General features: G+C 31.9%; 1 long non-coding RNA gene across 5 annotated transcripts in view; it reads left to right on the top strand.

Annotated features, from left to right (window-relative positions):
- LOC127706883 (uncharacterized) overlaps positions 1 to 22,820 on the top strand; it is a 75,969-nt gene that overhangs the window by 42,528 nt on the left and 10,621 nt on the right. For 2 of the 5 annotated variants that reach the window (XR_007984604.1, XR_007984606.1), the window contains exons 2-4: positions 5,973 to 6,121; positions 8,682 to 8,904; positions 10,883 to 11,400. This is a non-coding gene — a long non-coding RNA (uncharacterized LOC127706883). Of the gene's footprint in view, positions 1 to 4,472; positions 4,572 to 5,972; positions 6,122 to 8,681; positions 8,905 to 10,882; positions 11,401 to 22,820 lie in introns of those variants that run through there. The other 3 variants (XR_007984602.1, XR_007984605.1, XR_007984603.1) reach the window with 3 other exon arrangements.

Here is a 22,820-nt window from a genome sequence, read left to right on the forward strand (position 1 = left end):
TGTTACATCTAACATGATCTTTAAAACGTTTTTGAATTCGTGGTAACTACATTAACAGGTTGCTGATGGACATTGCAGTCTTGTAAAAATGAGGAATCAGAATCATTATATAAGAGATGTTGCGTAGAACGAAGTCCTGGGAATAAGTCAAGCAAGGTATCAGTTACTTGCTGTCATCACTGAAATTTTGACGTCTATTAGTATTTCTGGAGGTTATGTTTATATTGATATTTTAATGAAGGGGTGTGACATCAACTATATGGAATCTACCATGGATGACTACTGAAATCAAACAGCTAATCCGTAAAAAACAACGCTTATACAATAAAGCCGAAAAATCAGAAGACAGTTGCAAGGAGAAATGGAAGGGTTTCACTTCACATGGAAATTTGACTTTAAAATTATCTAAACAACATTTACCATGAGTACAGACAGTTTCAATAACAAGTATAATTAAGAATAATAAAAGGTATCCAGGAAACAAAATAAGAAGATTTGAAAGATTAAACAAATGCATTCAGATTATAAAGCAAACTGAGTCCTAAATTTATATTGAGATTGGTTTGTGCAATTTCTATTAGACATCCAGTTTGCATAAACTGGGATTTGCAATAAGATTAAGAAAAAAGGATGTACACTCTCAAGTAATAAATAAGATAATCAAGCCTTAAAAGGTAAATTCAAATAGTAGCTGTATCTATACACTTTTCTATTCACAACTAAAATCAAACATTGCTTTCAATTGACTTGTGCAAGAATCTACACACAATTACATATTTTTCAATAAAAGTGTTTTAACATCATCATTACATATTGATTTTGTAAAAGTTAAAGTAAGTATTATGTGCATGTGCTAATGTTTTCTTTTAGCACTATTCCAGTTAGGTTATTTTGATCCTGTTGCTTTTTTTTATTCATATTTTTTCATTATTTTATATATACCTTCTCTGTTGATGTCTATGTTGTCCATTGTTGGAGGGGACTCGGTGGCCGAGGGGTCAAATAGCCGAACTACTGTATCACTAGCCAGTGAACACTGAGGTTGTGAGTTCGAATCCCGCACTAGACAGGTGCACCCGACTCCAATCTTAATAGACTAGGATTGACAGTTTTCCTACTTAAGGTAGGTAGTTCTCCCCGGGTACTCTGGCTTTCTCATCCAATAAAAACTGAACGCCACGAAATAGCAGAATAGTGCCAAATTTGGCGTTAAATATCAATCAACCAATCAATCAATCAATTGTTGGGTGTGTTGATAGACCTTTGTCAGTTATTATTGTATTAGTCTCAGATGTAAATGCTGATTTAAACTGTTCGTTAAGATGTTTGCTTTTTTCTAAGGCATCTGTATAAGGGTGCAATTCCAATGTTTTTATTGTTTTTGGTCTTTTTGTGTATTGAATCTGATTTTCGGGATCATGTACTGTAAAAGTACTTTTATTCGTGGGGTAACAGTTTTCGTGGTTTTTGTGGATGGCTTTATACATGAATCTAAGTGTTTAGCGAAATATAACAACTGTTTTCCAATTCCAGACATGGAAAGATCCCCATGTAGGTCTGACTACATGGATACAGTAATATAAGCCAACGCACTATGAACTAAATATACATGGTTTGTACAAATTCAAACTGGATTTTAACCATTTAATCTGTGAAAAATCTAAAATGTACGACTGTTAACCTTTTAATTATCATGAGAAATAAGTTCTGATCGATGAAAGTCAGATTTCCGGTGATGATATGCGATATTGAAGTGTTCATTTTTTTTAATAATTCTCATACGAAAAAAAATAATGATTTCATTTGGGGCTTTCTTTTTTATTTCATAATGATTAATTCTCCAACTCAAAGTACATTTGTAGCATTTTCTTATATGTAACCGTTTTCGTTAAGTGACATGTTAATTGCCCAATTAATACTTTGGTGATCTGTTGATTGATTGGTCTCAGGTTAATAAGTGTCAGAACTTCTGATTACACGTGTGCAATATCTTTAATGTTTACTCTGCATTTTCCTTCAATCGAGACAATTTGTAAGCATAGATGAATCAGCTTATTTCAAAAAAGCAGTTATTTTACAGAGGCGGATTTTGGGGGGTGCCCGGGCCCCCTTTTGTGGGAAAAATTTTGTTGATTATGTAGGGAATCACTGAAACATGATTGGAGCGGGCCCCTCTTATGCAGTCAGTGGCCCCCCCCCCCCCCCCCCCCCTCCCCCTCCCCCCTTTTACGAAGATTTCTGGATCCACCACTGTTTTATTAAAAATGTTAAGAATTTTGTTAATAATGAAAGACGAACAAGTGAGTGTAAATGAACACCTTATTTTACAATGTCTCACAATCAGTATAAAACCACAAAAATTGATACCCACGATTAAAGTACTTCAATGTCATATATCATGTTTTCAATATATTTCCAGTTGGCATTTCGCATTTCTTTCTGTAATTGTGTTTTAATTTGTTTGATTTTTTTTTGTGTTTACCATCATGTTTTTTCTTTCCATATAATTTGTTTAACTCTATCCATGGTAGATGAGTTTTGTTACCTCTTAGCCTGATTGGTATATGCTTTTGTAAACTTTCTTTTGTTTTTTATTTGAATTAATTCAACATATATCTTCTGACTGGTGTTCTTTCATATTGTGTACGTATCCTCTAAGTTTTTTTCCAATATTTTCCCAGTCTGCTCTGTCGCAGATGAATACTTTGAGTGGCTATTGACAGGGAAATGTTTATTTTACTGAACATTATATCATGGTCTCCTATTGGTGGTTCTGTTTTTATTCTATTTACTAGAGATGGACTTATCATGCACAGTAGATCAAGTGTGCGGTCGTTTCTTGTAGTAATCAGAAAGTTTGTATATTCATTGAAAGAGTTTTTATGTAGTAATGATCAAGTCGTTTTTGTTATAAATGATAGTTTGATAAATGAATAAGGAATCATTTTTTCTTCTTCGTCTAATCAAATTCTTGTGTCTATATTTGTGGGACTTTTATTTTTATGACTCTAAATTAAATCATTTGGTAGTTTTATTCAAAGAATTAAGAAGCTATATGTAAATGATTTTTTCATCGAAGTTTGTATAAAACCTCACTACAGCGTACAGAAGTTCTTACATTTCTTCTCTACATGTTTATATTTTTTTTAAATTGAAAAGGGGGATGCAAAATTACGCAATTGCCCCTTCTGCCTATGTGATTACACGTATGAATACTACTGTCATTTTTATTTATAAGTACAATGTTTGTAAATGGAAATTCCCGACCGAAAGTACAAATCAATTGAAACTGTATCCAAACATCAAAACATTATTAGAATTGCGGTCATGAAGTATCTCTTTGGATATGAAACAATCTCAATAGTGTATACTTCAATTTGTTTTCGAACACTTAAAGTGACGTTTCGGAGTTCCACGTATAAGGAAGTATTTTGACGGAAGTACTTATTCTTTGTAATTGAAACCAGAGACATATAATAATATAATGATTGTATTATATGTCTCTGTTGAAACTTATCACGTTGATGAATTTAGAAATTATGTTTAACTAAGGTTCCAATTTGGTTTAAGAAAATTTTCATTATTCTTTTAAATTCTTTTCTTTTTTTTTTTGTCGTTAAGCTATTCAAATATTCACATGTATACATATTCGATTTTTGGGGGGTCATTTAGCATCCTTGATGAAGGTAAATTTTAAAAAAGCGTTCCGGAAGCACAATTTCTATCAATATTACATATGGTGTAGCATTCTTCTTTTTTCATTGGTTATTACGATCACTTGTTTCAAAGGGTATTCCATGTACCTGAGGCCGTGTTATTATTTTTAAGTATATGGACGCTATATATGTTTATATTTATATATATAATGACGGTCAATATTAAAAATCTTACAAAATACAATGTAAAATACACAGAAAGAATATTGAAGTCCATTTCCATAATACACTATTTACATATGTAATATATAAATTAAGGAATTTTCACTCTGCCAATACGTTATATATATATAGACCTGTTAGATTAAATTGACACTCGGACTTCGTCCAGGGTCAAAATAATCTGAACAATGTGCATATATTATGTATTGACCTCGTCAAAAGTCCATAATTTATAAAAAGTTATTTTTATATAAATTTAATTTTGATATAGTTTTGTTATTTTTTTAGGTCCCTTTTGGTCATTTAGCTCCTCAATTAATTACACACAATCCGCTTTCCTTTTAGGGGTGGTGGGGGATTCTCTCGTAGGTCATCCCAGAAAAGCGTTTTGAATGCACCAAATCTATAAAGTGTCAAGGACGTCTAATATACGTCCTTGAAAGTGTCAACTTAATTATATAAAAATATCAATCTTCTAACCTCGGGTGATTCCGCTTCTCTCCGTTCGAATCAGCCGAGGTGTGTGACGAATGATATAAATAGTAAATATTCGACTGTTCCCGACGTTGAAACGAAAATTGCCGAAGTAATATGATTGGTTCTTGCCCGACTATTTTACTTACTCCTACATAGAAATGCACATTTAATTTGCTGCATGAGAATTGAATAGATCGGCGGTTTATTCAGAGAAAGGTAAGGTTTTTATGATAAAAGTGTGTACTACATTTTAAAAGGAAATGCGGTGCTTATAAATGAATGTTACCTGATATGTGAATTTATAATTTTATCTTTATAATCAATTTTTTGCTAATGAAATATACTAAATGTTTAAAGTAGTTTCAACCATCTGTGCTTTGATACTAACCTTTACTTGCAAATAAGTCTTAACACCATTTCCTACATTTACTCAATTCTAATATTAATTCTGTAAATCAGAACGCATATTTTATGAACTTTACAAGAACTTTGCGGTAAAGGAAAAATACAATGAATTGATGCATGGCAGAATTGCACAAGTTGTACACAAAAAACAGCCAAATTGTTTTTATACTTGCATAACTGTTATCGACCATTTCAATAATGAAAAATATTATGATTTACGGAGGCACCAAGTATTAAACCCACAAAACATCGTCAATAGTGTGCCATGATGACAGCTTCAAACCTTTTCAATCGTAATGTAATAAATTGCATAGTACGATAGCATTATAAAACAGGCATTCGTTTAATTTCTTTTTTTTTTATTGAGAGAAGATGATCAACTGCCGGGTCCTTGTTGGTCAAGGAATAACAAATATGGAAAATCAAAAATATAATGCCTGTAGTGACGGAAATATTCTACAGGCGATAATGATACAAGAAACATTGATTGTTTAGAACAATATTTCTGATAATAGCAGTATTTAGTCTGCAGCACTATGATATAAGTCTAATACAAACGTAAACCATATCGAAATAAACGAAAGATTGATTTCCGAAATGTGCCGATGATTACCGAAGTATAGCGATTTAGTCTTGTTACATTCTTCAAATATTATTTTCACTCACCTCAATAGTTTTTTTGGAGGGTGCTCGCATTGAGTGCGGATGGTCATTGGTTCGTTGCCCAGTTGTGTCAAACTTATGGTCTACAGAACTGGCCTTTGCTACTTCGTCGCCAAGATTGAACACACCGCTTGGCTGTCTAGAACAAAGCAGCTAGGGTGTATTTATATATCATTAACAGATTTTCGTGCTGTAAATACATATAAAATTTGCCGTTGATCGCAATCATCAATAAGTTAACATTTTATTTCATTCTAGCAATCATTCTATCAAGCTATCAAGTTTGCAATTTTTCAAAACTTTTAATCTAAACATGCAGCATGGCTCAAGCGGAATATCGAAAATGTTGGTATCTTGCATATCTGATAGAGGTTACTCGATGAAAAAAAAAAACATGTGTTGTGCCTACTGTTATCATATTAGTTTTCGATAGAGTAAAACAAGGATCAATAGTTTAAAAAAAAACTCTAATTCTAATTTTTCACAACACAAGAAAAATAATGTACTTAGGATTGTTTGTTTCAAAAAACATTTGTTTTTCTTTTCCAGCATTGATTGTCAGATTGAACTCCAATTTTCGGAAGATGAAAACCCTGATAGTATTTTGTTGCCTTGTGGCTGCAAGTTTTGCTTCTCCTTTTAAATTTAAATTTAAGCAAGGATCTGCCATTTATGAGGCAATTGCCAAAACTACATCGGTAAGTAGAATATATACTGGATATTGAAAATTGCTGACAATCTAACAGAGATTTGAAGAAAAAAAAACAGAATCATAAACAGATGGTTTTAACGACGATAGAAGTAAATCGAATAGTTTCATCATATCATTAAAGTCCAGAACGGACTAACGAATAGTTTTCAAAAACAGCAACAATGCCAATGTAAGATAAATACTACGTTTCTGGGACTTTTTTTCCCCCTTAAAGTTAACATTTAACTGTTTTACCGGTAATGATTACTTAAAGGGAAGTCGATGTATTTGTATTGTTATTTTTTTTTATGTTTTTGAGATAATGTATATTGTAGATTGATATGCGATATTTGAAAGATCATAAAATAAAACAAACTGCAGTGCTTGTTTCGAAAATAATTAGGTTCAAAATTTGAATTTTGTTGGCTTCATTTGATTTCCTGACAATTTTAAGATTATTTAAAATTGGTAATTTTATCAATGAAAGAGTCAATTAGATTTATCTAAAAACTCTTGTGAATATGCTTCTTTTATTTAAACTCTGAAAATATGTTTCCCCAAATGTCGACTCATATTGTCAATTTGAAATTCAAAGTTTTAAGTCAATGCTATTGTGACTACTCCTTTAACATGTCTTGATATCATTTTCGTACGCTCGTCAATTTTAATGACGTCTCCCACCAATATCCAGATGCAGTTCATAATAAGCCTTCAATTCTGACAAATCAAATGTTTGTTTTCGGTTTCATCAACCATCAATGGGTTATTTTGAGGATTGAATTATTGTCCAGATTTTGGCCCGGTAAGGAGTTTCAGATATTACAATTTCATCAAAGAAAAAAAATTTCGCGTTTAGAGTTATCTCCACGGAAACTCCCCTTAATTAATTCCTTTGATGCTACATAAAATAAACTAATATCACCAGGTAAGCAAATATTTAGTTCCCACATTTGTCTAGTTAAAACATGTATTTTGAGATAACGAATAGAAAAATAAGTTGCAAACTTTATTAACGAAGCTGCTTAAACAACGCATATCTAGATCAAATTGATACACTTAAAATATAACTACATCTACTGATCATATAGTAGTAACATTTGTTTGTGTTAAATGCTGTCGTTTGAAAACTGATGATAAATGATATTCTATTGAACGAACATCAACGATGAGAGTTAAACATATTTGCGTTGGAGAGGAGTATATACATTTTCATGTGATCTAACTGACAACACAAACTATCAACACCCTTAAGTTAACAGTTTTGTGTATGACTACGGGCCTCCGCTCCATTATTTCCCAGGAATGGACAGTTATTTGGACATTCTGTATAACGTAAAAACAGAAATCAATCATTGGACTTGAAATGAGACAACTGAATAAAATTATCCATCGAATAGCCTGCATTAGCAATGGTTTGCTGCTTCATATGAACAGACGACATTTTTTTTTTTGCAGACGTGTTGCCCACATTTGAACTACATTTCGAAATCCGCGGGGGACAAGTTGAAAATTACCGAGCGTTGGAGGTGAATTTTCTGAAAATTAGCGATTCACATTTTAAGTTGCATTTTTAAAATTTTCCCAAAAATAAGCAAAGTTACTAATAATTTTTATGTATTTAAAATGCACAATGAGAAATCATGTATGAAATGACTTAAAAGTAATAATACAAGAACCATATAAAATTGCTAACAAATATACAATTTGTTGGTATGTATTTTGTATATACAAAGATGCTGACATGTGAATTTATTTTCTTTTATACGCATTTATCGATAAAATACGATTATAATAAAAATAATTTGGTTATTACCGAAGAAACATTACTTTGTAAATTTAAAGTTGACGAAAAAATGCAATGAAATTTACAAAAAAAAATAATAATTTCTCAAAACAAATTATAATGATAACAAAATCTGCATTGTTTTGTTTGTGACCTGGTCTAATCTCGCCTACAACAGTTTTCGTGTTATCAAAAAAGGAACAATTCAAGTTCAACCTGTATCGATTCTCCTTAATCCTACTTTTAAACGTTAAATCCTCCAAAGTGATTTGTTAATGTATAATCGATTTATACCATTGAATTTATCAGTCAATATACTTGTTATTAAAATGATTTTTTTTCAATTAATTAACACAGTAGTTTGTTCCGATCTTAAATCTTCACGCCATGTATATCCTAAAATTTACAAAAAAATAATAATTTCTCAAAACAAATTATAATGATAACAAAATCTGCATTGTTTTGTTTGTGACCTGGTCTAATCTCGCCTACAACAGTTTTCGTGTTATCAAAAAAGGAACAATTCAAGTTCAACCTGTATCGACTCTCCTTAATCCTACTTTTAAACGTTAAATCCTCCAAAGTGATTTTTTAATGTATAATCGATTTATACCATTGAATTTATCAGTCAATATACTTGTTATTAAAATGAGTTTTTTTCAATTAATTAACACAGTAGTTTGTTCCGATCTTAAATCTTCACGCCATGTATATCCTATTCATATACCCATATCATTGGCTGTTAACTCTATGAAAAAGTAAATTGTACAAATTTTCAAAACAGATGGTACAAAAGAGAGACACTGTAAAGAGAGATGCCATTGCCATGGCTTTTAGATGGATTGATACAAATAGGGATGACCACATTGATGGTAATGAATTTGCCACATTTTATGCAAATGCAAACATACCTGGACTGGACTACAGCAGGACTCGATGGAGACAATTGTTCTACTTAGCCATGCCTCAAGCTGACACAAACGGGAATGAAGAGCTAGAGATTGGCGGTAAGCTTGATGCTATCCTTATATAAAAATAAAGAATAGTAAATATTAAAAGCACTGGCATAATAAAATTTGAAAAAAAAATCATACAAGATAACCAAAGCCCTGATTATCAACCAAGCAATAAACGAAAAACAATTATGGCAGGCAGCAACCAACGACAGCCATTGGATTACAGGTTCCTGATTTTAGACAGGCACACAAAGAGTATGGTGGGTCAAAATGTTTGTTAGCACAAACTGCTCACATAAGTTGGGACAGTAGTGTATTAACGTTAAATATATACATATCATTGATATTACTTCCATGTTACATCCAGGATTTGAACATCATTTCTTTATAAAGAGTCTTACATAATCAAGTTTCATGATATGCAGATCTACTCATACTGACACCTTGCAAAAATGAAAACGTGTATTATGTTATGACATCATTGAGGTTTGCGTAATATCAACTTTTCGATTTAAAAGACTGGCATATTGTAAGCATGAAAATATTTGCTCTATTTATTGAGCATTGCGATATGTGTTATACAATTCTATAAGTAAACATAAATTAACTTTTTTCTTGTACAGTGGCATTGTTAGGCATAATGCAAATGACTTGCGCAATTCTGTCAAAAGCATTCAATAGGTCCTAAATAATTCGTGTGTAAACTTTTCGAAAATGAAATTTTCTTTTGCATTTACAGACTGTTGATCTATTTAAGTTCAGGGGCGGATCCAGGATTTAAATTAAAGAAATATTGCCGAACTTCGCGAGGCCAAAAAAGTTTTGTACGATTTTATGTTAAATAATGATATATTTTCCAACCAAGGAGGGGGTGTACACACCCTACGCCCCCGCCTGAATCTGCCACTGAAGTCTGTCGCTAATTGAACATGCATGATAAATAAGATTGCGTTATTTATTTAAGGTATAAGCCTCTTGAGAATTTGGTGTTAATCTTAGATATGAGGTCATCTCTTAATATTATCTATTCGAATCGAAAAGATTGTGGGTAATTAATTTCAATATAGGTACCCCAAAATTAATATAATATAACGCCATTGGTTGGTAACCATTGTTTACAGATCACGATCCTTTGGTATACAATTTTGAAAACATTACTTAGAATGCATTAAATTTTTAAAGGGAAAATAAAATACTTGTTTAGACAAAAGGCAATTAGAGTCCATACAGTGTTGTCATTTGTGAATCATTGAAACAATGAAGATACCGAGGATGCAATCAGAAACCATAAGTCGAAGACACGTCAAAAGATATGTCAGTCAAAATTGTCCCCAGCCCAAAAGATATGTCAGTTAAAATTGTCCCCAGCCCAAGTATGTAAGTTCATTTAACAGATATTACTACAGTATAAAATTGAGAATGGAAAGGAGGAATGTGTCAAAGAGACAACAACCCGACCAAAGAACAGACAACAGCCCAATGCCACCAATGGATCTTCTACAGAACGAGAAAATCCCGCACCCGGAGGCGGGTTTCAGCTGTATTAATTTGTTCAGTTGAGGTTCTGACTCCTTGTGTTTACCAAATGTTTCCTTTTTCTGATAAATAACATCTGAAAAGCCATTATAATGATAATATTAATAAAAATAATGAATTAGATGATAAAAAATAATGAAATAGATGATAAAAAAATAATGAAATAGATAATAAAAATAATGAAATTAATAATAAAAATAAGATAGACTGAAAGTTAATTAAAATCCTTATCATCCATGGTTCACCATTGTCACGTTTCTCTACAGCAGTGTTGGATTATGTTTGGTGTTTTTCTTTTTGTTTACCTACCAGTAATTACACAATTCAAAATCACTAGTTATGTGAGTGAAACAATACTATGTCTTAGCCGAAGGTTAAATTACGATTATCAACAACCATAGATTGATTCTTTTTTTCAATACTCTCTAGCCGACATTGTGAAAAATCCATTATACTTACGGCTTATATTTATTCATTTGTATTTCTTTTGCAGAATTCCGTTCGTTAGCAGAACGTGGAATGAGAGGATATTAAAGACAGAATGTGACAACGTTCCACCCGTTATTCTCACAGTCATTACAGTGAAATTGACTTAAAAGTCTGATTCCAAATTGACTATTTTCAGTTCTGACTTTAAACAAAACTTGTGTTTATTTTTCAAAAATGCTTAACAAGTCATTTGTCCGTTTTAACGAAAGCTGCACTTCCCGAAATCAAAATTAATTTTCAACAAATTTTTTAACACACGAATGTGAAATTGGCCTATTTATTTACCCGTTTCAAAATCTAAAGCCTGCTTACATTTTTTTTTAAAGTTGCTTATCATTTGCTCTCTTGTGGATAGTTGCCTCGCTGGCAATCATACAACATCTTTTTTTTAATTTTTATATTAACAAAATTTAAAGAGTGTTAACCAAAACTGTGTTAATTGTTGACGGTGTCTTTATCAAATAAAGTACAAGCAAATTATAGTTTCTTATTGTTTCAGGAACCAATAAAATTATAAACGTGTGTGCCTGTTTGTTTGTTTTTTCGTTTAGGCAGCTGGTTTAATGGGGCATCGTAGTTCATCCCTTTTTATTTTTGTTGTATTTTGTTAATCCCGCCAATTCTAAGTGTGCTTGTCCCAACCTGTAATACAGTGGTTATTGTTAGTTGCTGTCTGTCGTATTATTTATCGGTTTTTTTATTGTTTTTAATAAATCAGGCCGTTGGTTTTTCATTTTATTTTTCAAAAACTTTTCAGAAATTAATGACTTAAAGACATTTTATCTTAAATTGGAAGTTATGCATTTTCAAGATAAAACAGCTAATGTAAAATAAGGTGATGTGGTATGATTGCAAATGAGATAACTATCCAACAGAGTCCAAAATAAAGCGATTTTTACCAACTTCATGTCACAGTACGGCCTTCAAAACTCTATACTCATCTATAAAAGGCCTCGACAAGACAAAATGAGAAACAATTCAAACGTAAAAAAAACAACGGCCTGATTTATAAAAAACAAACAAAAAACGATAAATAATGCGGCAGACAGCAACCAACAACAACCATTGAATTACAGGTTGGGACAAGCAAATAAAGAATTGGCGGGATTAAAAATGTTGGTGAGTGCTCAATCATCTCTTTAAACAGGGACAGCGGTGCAACAGCACAACATGAAAAGTGAACTGTAAAAAAAAGTTTGAAATTGTTTGACTCATCAGGTCGGCACGAACCACAAAAAAAAACCTACATTTAGACAAGAAGCACAAATTACCGATGTAGGAGTACTTGCAAAGGCTAGTTCAAAGCCAATAACAACTAATGATATAATCATGTTCTCTAGACTAAATAATCAATCAGTACACATCCAACGGATTTGGTGTAAAGACATCATAAACAGTCTGACAAAAGCATGACCTTGTGAAATGCCAAAATATAAGTACATAATATCGCCAGAATGTAGGACCATACGTTTTCATTATTGTATAGGGAAGCATATTTAGTTTTGTTTCAATTTATCAAAAACAAAATCAATATTGGTTCCGATAAAAACAATATTCAAATATCTTAATATGGTGTCAAATCAACAATGAGTTTATCTGGATCGCATCTCAATTTACGTGCTTTATAAACAACATTACCGTAAATATTAGGATATGTTATCCCGTTTTTTTAATATGGCTTCTACAAGTACAATTCAAAATCGAATCTTTACATCTATGAATAAAGATTAGTAAAAGTGTTTTCCCCCGTGTGAAACTAAAATATAAAATCTAGAAAAATACAATTATGGCCGTTCATATTAGATTGAGTTTTTTAGGTTTATTTCTGCAGTATGATTAGAAAGTTCTTGATTATTCACACCAAAAACACCATCCATCTAGGTAACGGTAAATGTTATCAAATTTATTGATTGATTGGAGTTTTGCAATAACCTGTGAGTGATTCATAACAATACAAGAACATGTCTGCTATAAAAGGGGGGTAATTAAGGTCCATAGGAAAACATACTAACATCCTTTTTCTAAGTGCTTTGTAAACTTTATTTCGGCTGGTGTTTTAAGTTTGCTTTTATTTTTGAAAATCATTTTAGATACATATAAAAAAAAGACATTCCAGATAATGAAGGGAAATTCATAACAAGTGCTCCGGACGTACGAAATTTATAAAACATTATATTCATTTACAATTAAAATTTATTGTTTAAAGAAATCAGAGACGATTAATGGTTACACAACTTATTGCGACTATACATTTAAATGTATTCTAATGAAAAATATAAACAGTGATAGACAGAGATGAAACATCAATTTACAGTTTTTAATATAGAAGATACGTCTTGTACTTCAAACTAATATGAGTTTGTCTTACATAAGATTTAATCAAATAGTACATTCCCCAAATTCATTAAAATCACCGTTACGGTATTCATTTCATCCTTCTGAATCGATCTTTAATGCCAGAAATATACGTTAAAGATTATCCATGACTGTAAAATGCATTATTCATAATATGGGCAGTCATAAAATTACTATATAAATATTTTTACATCTGCATCATGACCAGGGTTTTCCCTGGGTCAATTTTCTTTTTCGCTACCTCTTTCGCCAAATTAATACATTATTCGCCACTATCAATTTTTTTTTTCGCAAACAAATATAAACATATTTTCCTTTAAAATTCTTTCCAAAAAACAAACAAAAATCTGTTTGCTACATTGTTGTCTATTATAATTCTACATTTCTATTTTTTAATCTACATTGCAATAAATAAACACCCAATAATAACAAACATTTCCATTTTGAAAGATACTGTAAAATTGCAATATAGGTGATGAAATAATCATTTTTGACTTCTGCGAACACATGATTCATCTTCAATAAGTTCATCGGTTACTTCCCGTCTAGTTAAAGAATAAAGACTTAAGTCAGAGATTTTTATTACTTTTAAATATATTTCTTCAACAGTTTTGTTTTCCAGACCGTCATCAAAAGAAAAAGTCGAGACGTAAAACTAAGCTTCAAACACGTGCGTCGCTAAAACGATTGTAAAGTACCCACTTCAAAACAGTAACTTTTATCAAAGTTAAAGGATAGATAAAGTTTAAAGTCAGAAATTTTTCTTACCTTTGAACATTTTTCGTCATAACAGTTTTCTTTTCCGGACCATCGTTAGAAGAAAAAGAGGAGACGTAAAACTATACTTCAAATACGTGCGTCGCTTAAACGATTGTGTAGTACCCACTTCAAAACAATGATTTTAATCAAAGTTGTAAATAAATCCTTTATGTGACATGTGATGCCAGTTAACCACATCATTTCATTAAACAATACAATCAACACTTTTATCAATTAGTCCATTGTTGCCGATAGCTATAAAATGCAATCAGCTGATTATTCATTATCGAACACATGGAGACCCTGTATATTTGATATGGGTTTAGTGTGCGTGTTTTGTTTTAATATACGGTTATTAGTGGTGTTACGTCCCTTTTAAAAAATTTATAAAAACAATACGGCGTTGAGGGAAAATCTGAAACGTTTCCCACGGACATAAGATGAAGAAATTGATGATGAACGATTGAAAATAAATGCAGAAACACATTACAAGCTAACAACTTGTTATTGATGGCATTTGTTTTTGTATAGACCAATGACAGTAGGTTCTTAATATTGAAAACTGTATCACTTTGACATGCCACTAGTCTAAATGCCGCATGTTAAGGTAGTCGGTAAGATAAATTCGATACACAGTCTGCTAGTGACCTAATACGTAATATATTAGGTCACTAGCACACTGTGCAACTAACAATATAAATATATATCGTATTATGTCTATTAGTGATGCTTAGCGACACCATAAAGAATTACATAGTCGTTGAACTCGTTGCATATAAATGAGTTATCTGTCATAGAAAATAATTGCTTGATCGAGGATGTGTTTGAAAAGTTCTGTAGAATGCTGATTTACCTATTGCGTTATCAGTTAAAGAATTGACCACGTAGCTTTTTTCCATCTACAGTAATACTTAAAGGACGTAATTTGTTGCTGTTGTTAAAGATAAAAAGAAGATGTGGTATGATTGCCAATGAGACAACTCTCCACAAGAGAGTTGAAGGTCCATCTCAAATTAAATTGCTCTAAATTGTTACAAATGCAGCTTTTCTATTTATTTCTGGTAACAATAAAGTAACGAATTTTGGTGAATGACAGTGGATGGTTTTTCTTATTTGGGGTTTCTAAACAATCACCTTTTCCCCCTCTTATCTTTTACTGGAGCATACAAAAAGTTATTTTGGCTTTTTATTGCCCAACATAGACCAATTTACATGATATTATTCTTCAATGTTTTCACGTTACAAATTCCAATGCCTTTGTACACATTTGTCTGTAAAATACAAAGTTAAAGTATTGTTTTTGAATATCCAGAATCCATAAAAAAAAACTCCAGTAAATAAAACAGACCGTCATAAAGTGACGTCATTTACATACCTTATGGTTTTGTCAGTTTTTATGGACTCCCCCTTTTTTCAATTTACCTTAGTTACTGTGTAGCATCACTACCGGATATAAGTACCCCCGAAACAAAAAAACAATAAAGCAAACCGTATCTATTATGTCCCCCGTACAGTAAAAAAACTATTTGCAGGTACAATTTAACCACTTTATTCTCATGAATGTGTTTATCTCAAAATACTGTGTTGTTCAAGCTTAAATATGATATAACTTTGTTATGGGAAAACGTCAAATGAATAGTTGAAGGATATATGTTATTTAACAAGTTTGAACTCGTCATATGCTTCTTTGAACAGGTACCCCTTGTCCGATTCTAACGATTTGAAGAGAGAGAAAGGCAATTAAGGATCATAATCAGCCCTATATAGTAGCTACATTCTTAAGAATCAGTATCACAATACTTTACTTGTCAGTTAAATGTAAAATATAATGAAAATAAGAAAAATTTGACCTTACCTGACTTCACATTTGGTATATCCGGTAAGGATGCTACGCATTGTTGGAGTCTTGTTTTCAAGTTTTACACTAAAAAATAGTAAACATTTCACTCGATAGTATGATGATTTTGAATTTTAATTGGAAAAAGAGGGGCGGAAGATAGCCAAGGGATATTCAAACTCATAAGTCGAAAACGAACTAACAATGCCATTGTAAAAGGCGGAAAACGACCAAAAGACAAACAGAAGTCTACAAAACACAATATAGAAAACTTAAGACTGAGCAAATGAACCCCACAAAACAGGGAATGATCGCAGGTGCTCCACAAGGGTAAGCAGATCCTGCTCCATATATGACACCCGTTGTGATGCTCGTGTAAGTACAAATCATGTGGTAAGTCTCATTCCGTAGGTAACATTCGAAGAAAAGTGGACGGGATTGGGGTTACGACAATTGGAACATATCTGTTGTCATCTATGAAACAGATATTCTTTAACGGTCAACCAACTCGTGAATACGTCCGTATAATTTAGAAGAGATGACTTCATCTTCAACACTTAGAACGCTGGATTTAATATCTTCCTTGTGAGCAACAGTATAACATGACAGGAAACGCAAGCTCTTGAATATCGTCACAACTGGGAGATATATATTCTATATACAGGTGCCTTTGGAATTTTGCTACATAGAAATGGAACAATTATCAATTAGATAGCTGAAATCATCTCTTTTGTTGTTTTCTTCTCAGCACACTCATTGTCAATTTCTAGATGTGAGTCAATAAATAAATGTGCCAGACATATATTGTATCTATATATGTAGTATCCTTTACTTCAAGTTAGCGGGGATAGATGCGTTCAACATAGTCATTTGTAGACTTTGTGTACTTGTGCTTTAACATTCAACTGTGACCCTGTTGAGCTTATATTTCTTCATTGTAAACAGGAAAAAATAACGTATATTTATAATATATATAAACCAAAAATAGATTCGATTAATAACAAAAATATAGATGCTGACTATCAACTGTGTTGTCTTAAATAACCAGTCATCCTGGTGTTTATGATGAGTTTATATGCAGTCTTACGACTAGGGAACACAATTATTTAAACAAAAATAATGACGTCTATGGTAAGTTATGCAGGCCAAATCACATTTGATACTACAAAGCTTTGATATTGATTTGAAAGGTGCAGTTAGTGTGAAACAGCCATTTGTGAAAGGTAGAAACAATTTCGAAGTTGTAGAGCATTGATGATAGCTGTTAATAGTTTAAACGTGTTCAACTCCGTGAATAATCATACTAATTTTCTTCAAAGTTATCCTTATTAGTTTTAACAATAAAATTGTAAATGTCATACATTACAATTTTTTATAACATTTTTGGAAAGAGGACACGTTGCATATTGGTAAGCTTAGTTTATGATTTGTACAACTGAATTTGTGGATAAGATAAGGTGCTACGACGTTATAGATAGGGAAGTCATTTCTGTTTTCTGTTGGAAAATTCACGGAAATGGTTGAACTCTACTGAGACAAAGTAACACTTATTAAAGAGAAAGCAGGCACAACAACTGGCGTACTTCACAATAATGTGTAATACATGCGTCATGTATATGCACAGTTTAAAGTCTAATGTTTGATCGATTTTAAAACTTAGCGTTAGTGAATTTTTCAATTGAAGACTTTAACGTTGCTTTGCACAGTATATAAAAAAGGCATTTTTTTTTCTATTTAAACATTATTCGGCATGTTATCACTGCCACAAACTCTTATGTTCATTAAAATGTTCCCCTCCTGGTATGAGTGTAATAGTTATCGTAAAACACCAATCTATCATCGTCAACATGATCAACATAATTATATATTTTTCAAAAATGTATAATTTTGGTTTCGAAATAACTAATAATCCTTATGGTTACCGATACACTGATACTTTTTTAAACTTAAATCGCCATTACTATTCTTCGAATCTTTAGTTATCCAATACAACAAGGTTTTGGTGGGTTTTTTTTTTTTTGTATTTTTTTATATCCAAATTTGGCACCCGTCATATTGCTCATGTAAGTATTAACCCGGTGATAATTCTTATTCGGTAAGTCACATTCGGGGAAAAGGGACATGATTGTAGTTACGACAATTGGAACATATCCGTCGTCATCTGTGAAACAGATATTCCTTAACGGTCAAACAACTTGTTTGATGATTTCAACTTCACCACTTGGAACTCTTGGTTTAATAGCTTCCTTGTGAGTACCGACCCTATCAAGGAAATCATGATAGGAAATACAAGCCCTGGAATATAGTATCAACAAGCAGATATATTCCTTATGCAGGTGCTGCTGGAATTTTGCTACATAGAAATGGAAATTTCACAATTGTGAAGCTGAACTCATCTCTTGTGTCGTAAAGTTTTTGTTTTCAACCAACTTCATTGTCAATTTCTAGATGTAAGTCAAGATATGAGGCAGACTTAACTGTGTCTGTTGTATCCTTTATTTTCAGTTCGATAAGATAGATGCGTTCAACATGAAGAGAACATCATCTATATAGCGGAAAGTGAAGTTAAAGAACACTGCTAACTTTTTTCTTTCTTCCTAAGAAATTTCTGTATAAAGTCAGCCTCATATGCATAAACGAACAAGTTGGCAAGAAGAGGAGTACTATTGTTTTTCACGTGAATGCCGATTGTTTGTTGAAAAACACGTCCTCCAAACGTAACAAATATGTTGTCAATCAAGAAATGAAGCATCTTGATAATGTCATTTTCAGAGAATTTTTTGTTTGAATCAGATTGATTTTTTACATTGTACGATTTGTCCCTCCCTAAGACAAGATACTTGTATCTACGTTGGTCTTTTTTTTTTATGAAACAACGCAGGACCAACTCTTTCCATTTTTCTTTTAGTTTGGAATGGGGAATACTTGTAGAAAAGTCAAATATGAAAGAGTCTTAGATTGTATGTACTCAAAAGATCTTAAGAATTTTTTAGTATCCACATCTGATTCACGCCACCGTAGGTTGTTTCAAAATAACTTTGAATTCCGGCTTTGATTGCTGATAAAAGTGATATTAATAATTTTGAAAGAGATTTCATGAAGGAAGACCCAGCAATATAACGTTGTTTGTAAGGACACTTTTGTAGTTTAGGTATACAATACATCGAAAGAAGATCCAGTTCTTCATTTTTGGTTGAAATTTCAAAGGAACATAGAACAGATCTATAATTATCCAGGATTTTCTCCTTTGTTAGTGTCGTGGAGTTATATGTTGAGTGAATTGTCAATATCTGCGTTTATTAAGCAGATTATGTAATGTGATTTACACACAAAAGCGATGTTGTTTGGGGCTTTATCTGCGGTGACAATAACATATTCTTCATGGAGGTAGGACAAATGTTTTGCAACATTTGGGTCTTTAAAAATTGATATAGCAATTGAATTGATAGACCCATTCAGTTTTAAAATTCTAATTTGTATCACAGCCTTAATCCATTCGGAAAAAGTATCTACGTCTTTTTTCTTGCGTTTAGCCCATTGCCTGGCATAATCATCGACTGAATCTATCGGTATTTTGAAGTTGTGTTTCCAATTGGTGGATTAAGGCCGACGATATTTCGGGCCTTTGGATAACACATTTCGCAAATTTGTTTTAATCGTCGCTAATATGTCAAACTTGGATCGTCTCTGATATGAATATAAAAACCAAGTTTTAAAATCGCAAAATCGATTAGACAGTACTAAGCGCGAAAAAAGTATCTGCGAAGACTATTGATTTACAGTTTACCGTAGTGAAAACTTAACACCTATAATCACATTTTATCTTTATCTAAAAATTTGAATCTCATAGCTTTATACAAAAAGGAACATGGTATCATGTATCTGTGTTCTTACCTAAAAATAGATGCTTTAATACATTTTTCTTTAAAAAGAGGGAAAAAAACATTTTATAGATTTCCTGCGTCCGATGCGCTTTTCTGGATCGCTCAATGTTCTATTCGTACTTTTTTATGTCGAAATTTATTTGGACTGGTCCTTTTTCAGACATGAGAAATGATTACTTTACTTTTCTATTCTACCATCAGATTTACGATTCTGCCCTCATTACCTTTAATGGAGCAGTTTTGAGCTATTCACTCCTTACAGACTTAATGTGTTAAAACATTCAGGAAATATATTGATTGTAGCGTACATCTATGCATACGATAATTTTTCTATGTTTAAATTTCTAAAAAGGAGACAACACAATTCGAAAATGGCAAATAACAATTAAGTTTGCTTCAATATAAAGTGGTTATGTGTCAAGATTTGAATTTCAAGAGAAAAGTGTTTATATCTATTGTTTTTTACAATAACTTAAAGATGCGTGAATGCGCAATTTATGCATTATTCATTCACACTGTATTAATTTCATGGAAACGACATTATCCTACTCAGATAAGTAAATGCATGGAATAGAACGGAATATGATCCATTGCATGGAATAGAACGGAATCATTATCTTAACAGAAAAATAGCATACACATAATAACGTCATCGTGTCTAAGAAGTATCCGAATCCCCCCAGACATTGATTTTAGGTTGATATGGCCTTTGCCTGACCTACGATTTATGTAGTATTAAACTGGTGGTCTATATATATATATATATATATATATATATATATATATATATATATATATATATACACCGTTAGCCAGTAGAAATGTCTGTAGACAACACTTTGTACTAGGGGACAACCAATCGATTTTCTGAGGCGAGGGAGGATTTGGAAACGAATATTCTGGCCTGGTAATAACTGAAAACATATCGCACCCAATACAGGATGAAAATGAACAAATGCCGGATATAATTTTGTTCAATGGTAAAATAGGTAAGCCGAACTACCTATAGATATTTCGTCCGGTAAAAGCGTTCCCTCTTCCTCAGAATACCAAATGGTCGCCCTCTAAGTCTTTATATTGTATGATTTCAATCCAAAACAAAGGCAATTTGCTAGTTCAAAAATCCGTCGTCTAATCGTTTTCATTTTGTTTATCATTTTTATACCTATGTCCAGGTAATTAAGAAAGGTTACAACACAGTTGATAGTAGTTTGTATTTCATTTTGTTTTACGTTTCCTGGTGCGAAGAAGATATCCGATATGAATTTGTCTGAAACAGTCAAACACACCGTAAAGGAACCACCTTTAATCTTTCTGTCATGTCATGATTTTTAATAAGTCAGCAAGTCAATGATGAAAATATTCAAAGCACATATCCAGAGTTTCCCCTGGGTCAAATTTTTTTCGCCACCTCTTTCGCCGAAACAATATGTGTTTCGCCACTTTCGATTTTTTCCCCAACTAACATAAATATTTTTTTCGTTTAAAATTTTCCTTTTTTCTAACAAAAAAAATCAGTTTGTCACACTGTTGTCTATATGATTATAATTCTTAATATCTACATTGTAATTAATAAACTCTCAATAATAATATTTAGTTTTTAAAAGATACTGTAAATGCAGTATAGATCATGAAATCATCATTTTTGGCTCTTGCCGGGGAACACGGGATTCATCTACAATAATTTTATCGGGTACTTCCCGTCTAGTTCAAGGTTTACGTCAGAGATTTTTCTTACTTTTGAATATTTACGCGTGAACCCCCTTAGGGGTTCACGCCTATATATTTGTGAGTTTTTGGTAGTTTCTATGGGCCATTCGGAAACAAGATTCTCGGAACTTCTCGAAAACTTTCGATCATTTATACAGGTAGTTATCTATGTCTTTGATATGGTCCTTCTATATATGGATAGGCTACAACGTGATATTTTACATTTCAACAATCAAAGTTCATTTGTAGATCGTATAGTAAAGAAATAAAGACTAGCTATATATAGGTTGCAGTCAAAAAACATTTATATGTTAGATATAAATAAGAAGATGTGGTATGAGTGCCAATGAGACTCTCCATCCAAGTCACAATGTATAAAAAGTAAACAATTATAGGTGAAAGTACGGCCTTCAACACGGAGCCTATTTGCCTTTTGACAAAACATAAGTGTTTTTAATAATACGAATGTTCATTAAATATCAAATATAATGATAACGCAATTATATAATGCTCGCTTTGAGACGGTCCCTGTACGTGTTGTGTGTGTAGTTTTAATACAGTGTGCTGTTTTGCAGTGACAATAAACCGTGGAATCGTTTATTAATATATATAATGTCCCAGAATAAACTGATTATTTCTGGACCTTTATCACGTGATATTTTGTATTTCAAGCATAGCCTATGAAGATGTCGGAATGCATGAAAAAAATTAAAAAATGATATTTCAGTTATAAATATTTATAACAGGTCGGACACACAGTGGTCGGAAAGCAGACAGATACTCTAACAAAAGGATTTTTCTGTAAAAATTTCAATTTCATTAATACATACTAACAGACTAACAGAATTTTATGAAAATTATATGCAACATATGAGCACCAATGAGTAGAGATGCGTACACACAAGTTAGTATCTAAATTTCAAACGGTATTGAATGAAAAAATACTTTCATAGTTTCAATTCACAATGAATTTAAATTCTTGCATCTCACAAAAAAACGTAATTAATATTTTACAATAATCATAACTACTTTTTATTACAACGTTAATTTTTTTATACTGTTAAATATGATTTTATAAGTCTCTGCTTATATTTTGTATATCAATATATTCATAGAATGGAAAGTTAGACTTTAAGAAGATATTAATTTGATAAATAGAATGTTCACCAGAAAATACATGTCGTTTGTGTTTATTGATATTATATTTTAAATTTTCGGTGACTGTATATTATGAAGCCTATGTGTTACTCTGAAGAAACATTTATGAAACCTTAGGCTAAGCTTAGGCAAAGTTGACTTTAGATGGATTTGGATATTTATTCAGGTCCTTTTTGGTTATATAGCTCTTCAGCTGTTTCGGTTCTTATACATCCTTGGCTTTCAAATATTCGGCTTTG

The sequence above is a fragment of the Mytilus californianus genome, unplaced genomic scaffold, assembly GCF_021869535.1.
Source record: "Mytilus californianus isolate M0D057914Y unplaced genomic scaffold, xbMytCali1.0.p SCAF_6, whole genome shotgun sequence".
Lineage (NCBI taxonomy): Eukaryota > Metazoa > Mollusca > Bivalvia > Mytilida > Mytilidae > Mytilus > Mytilus californianus.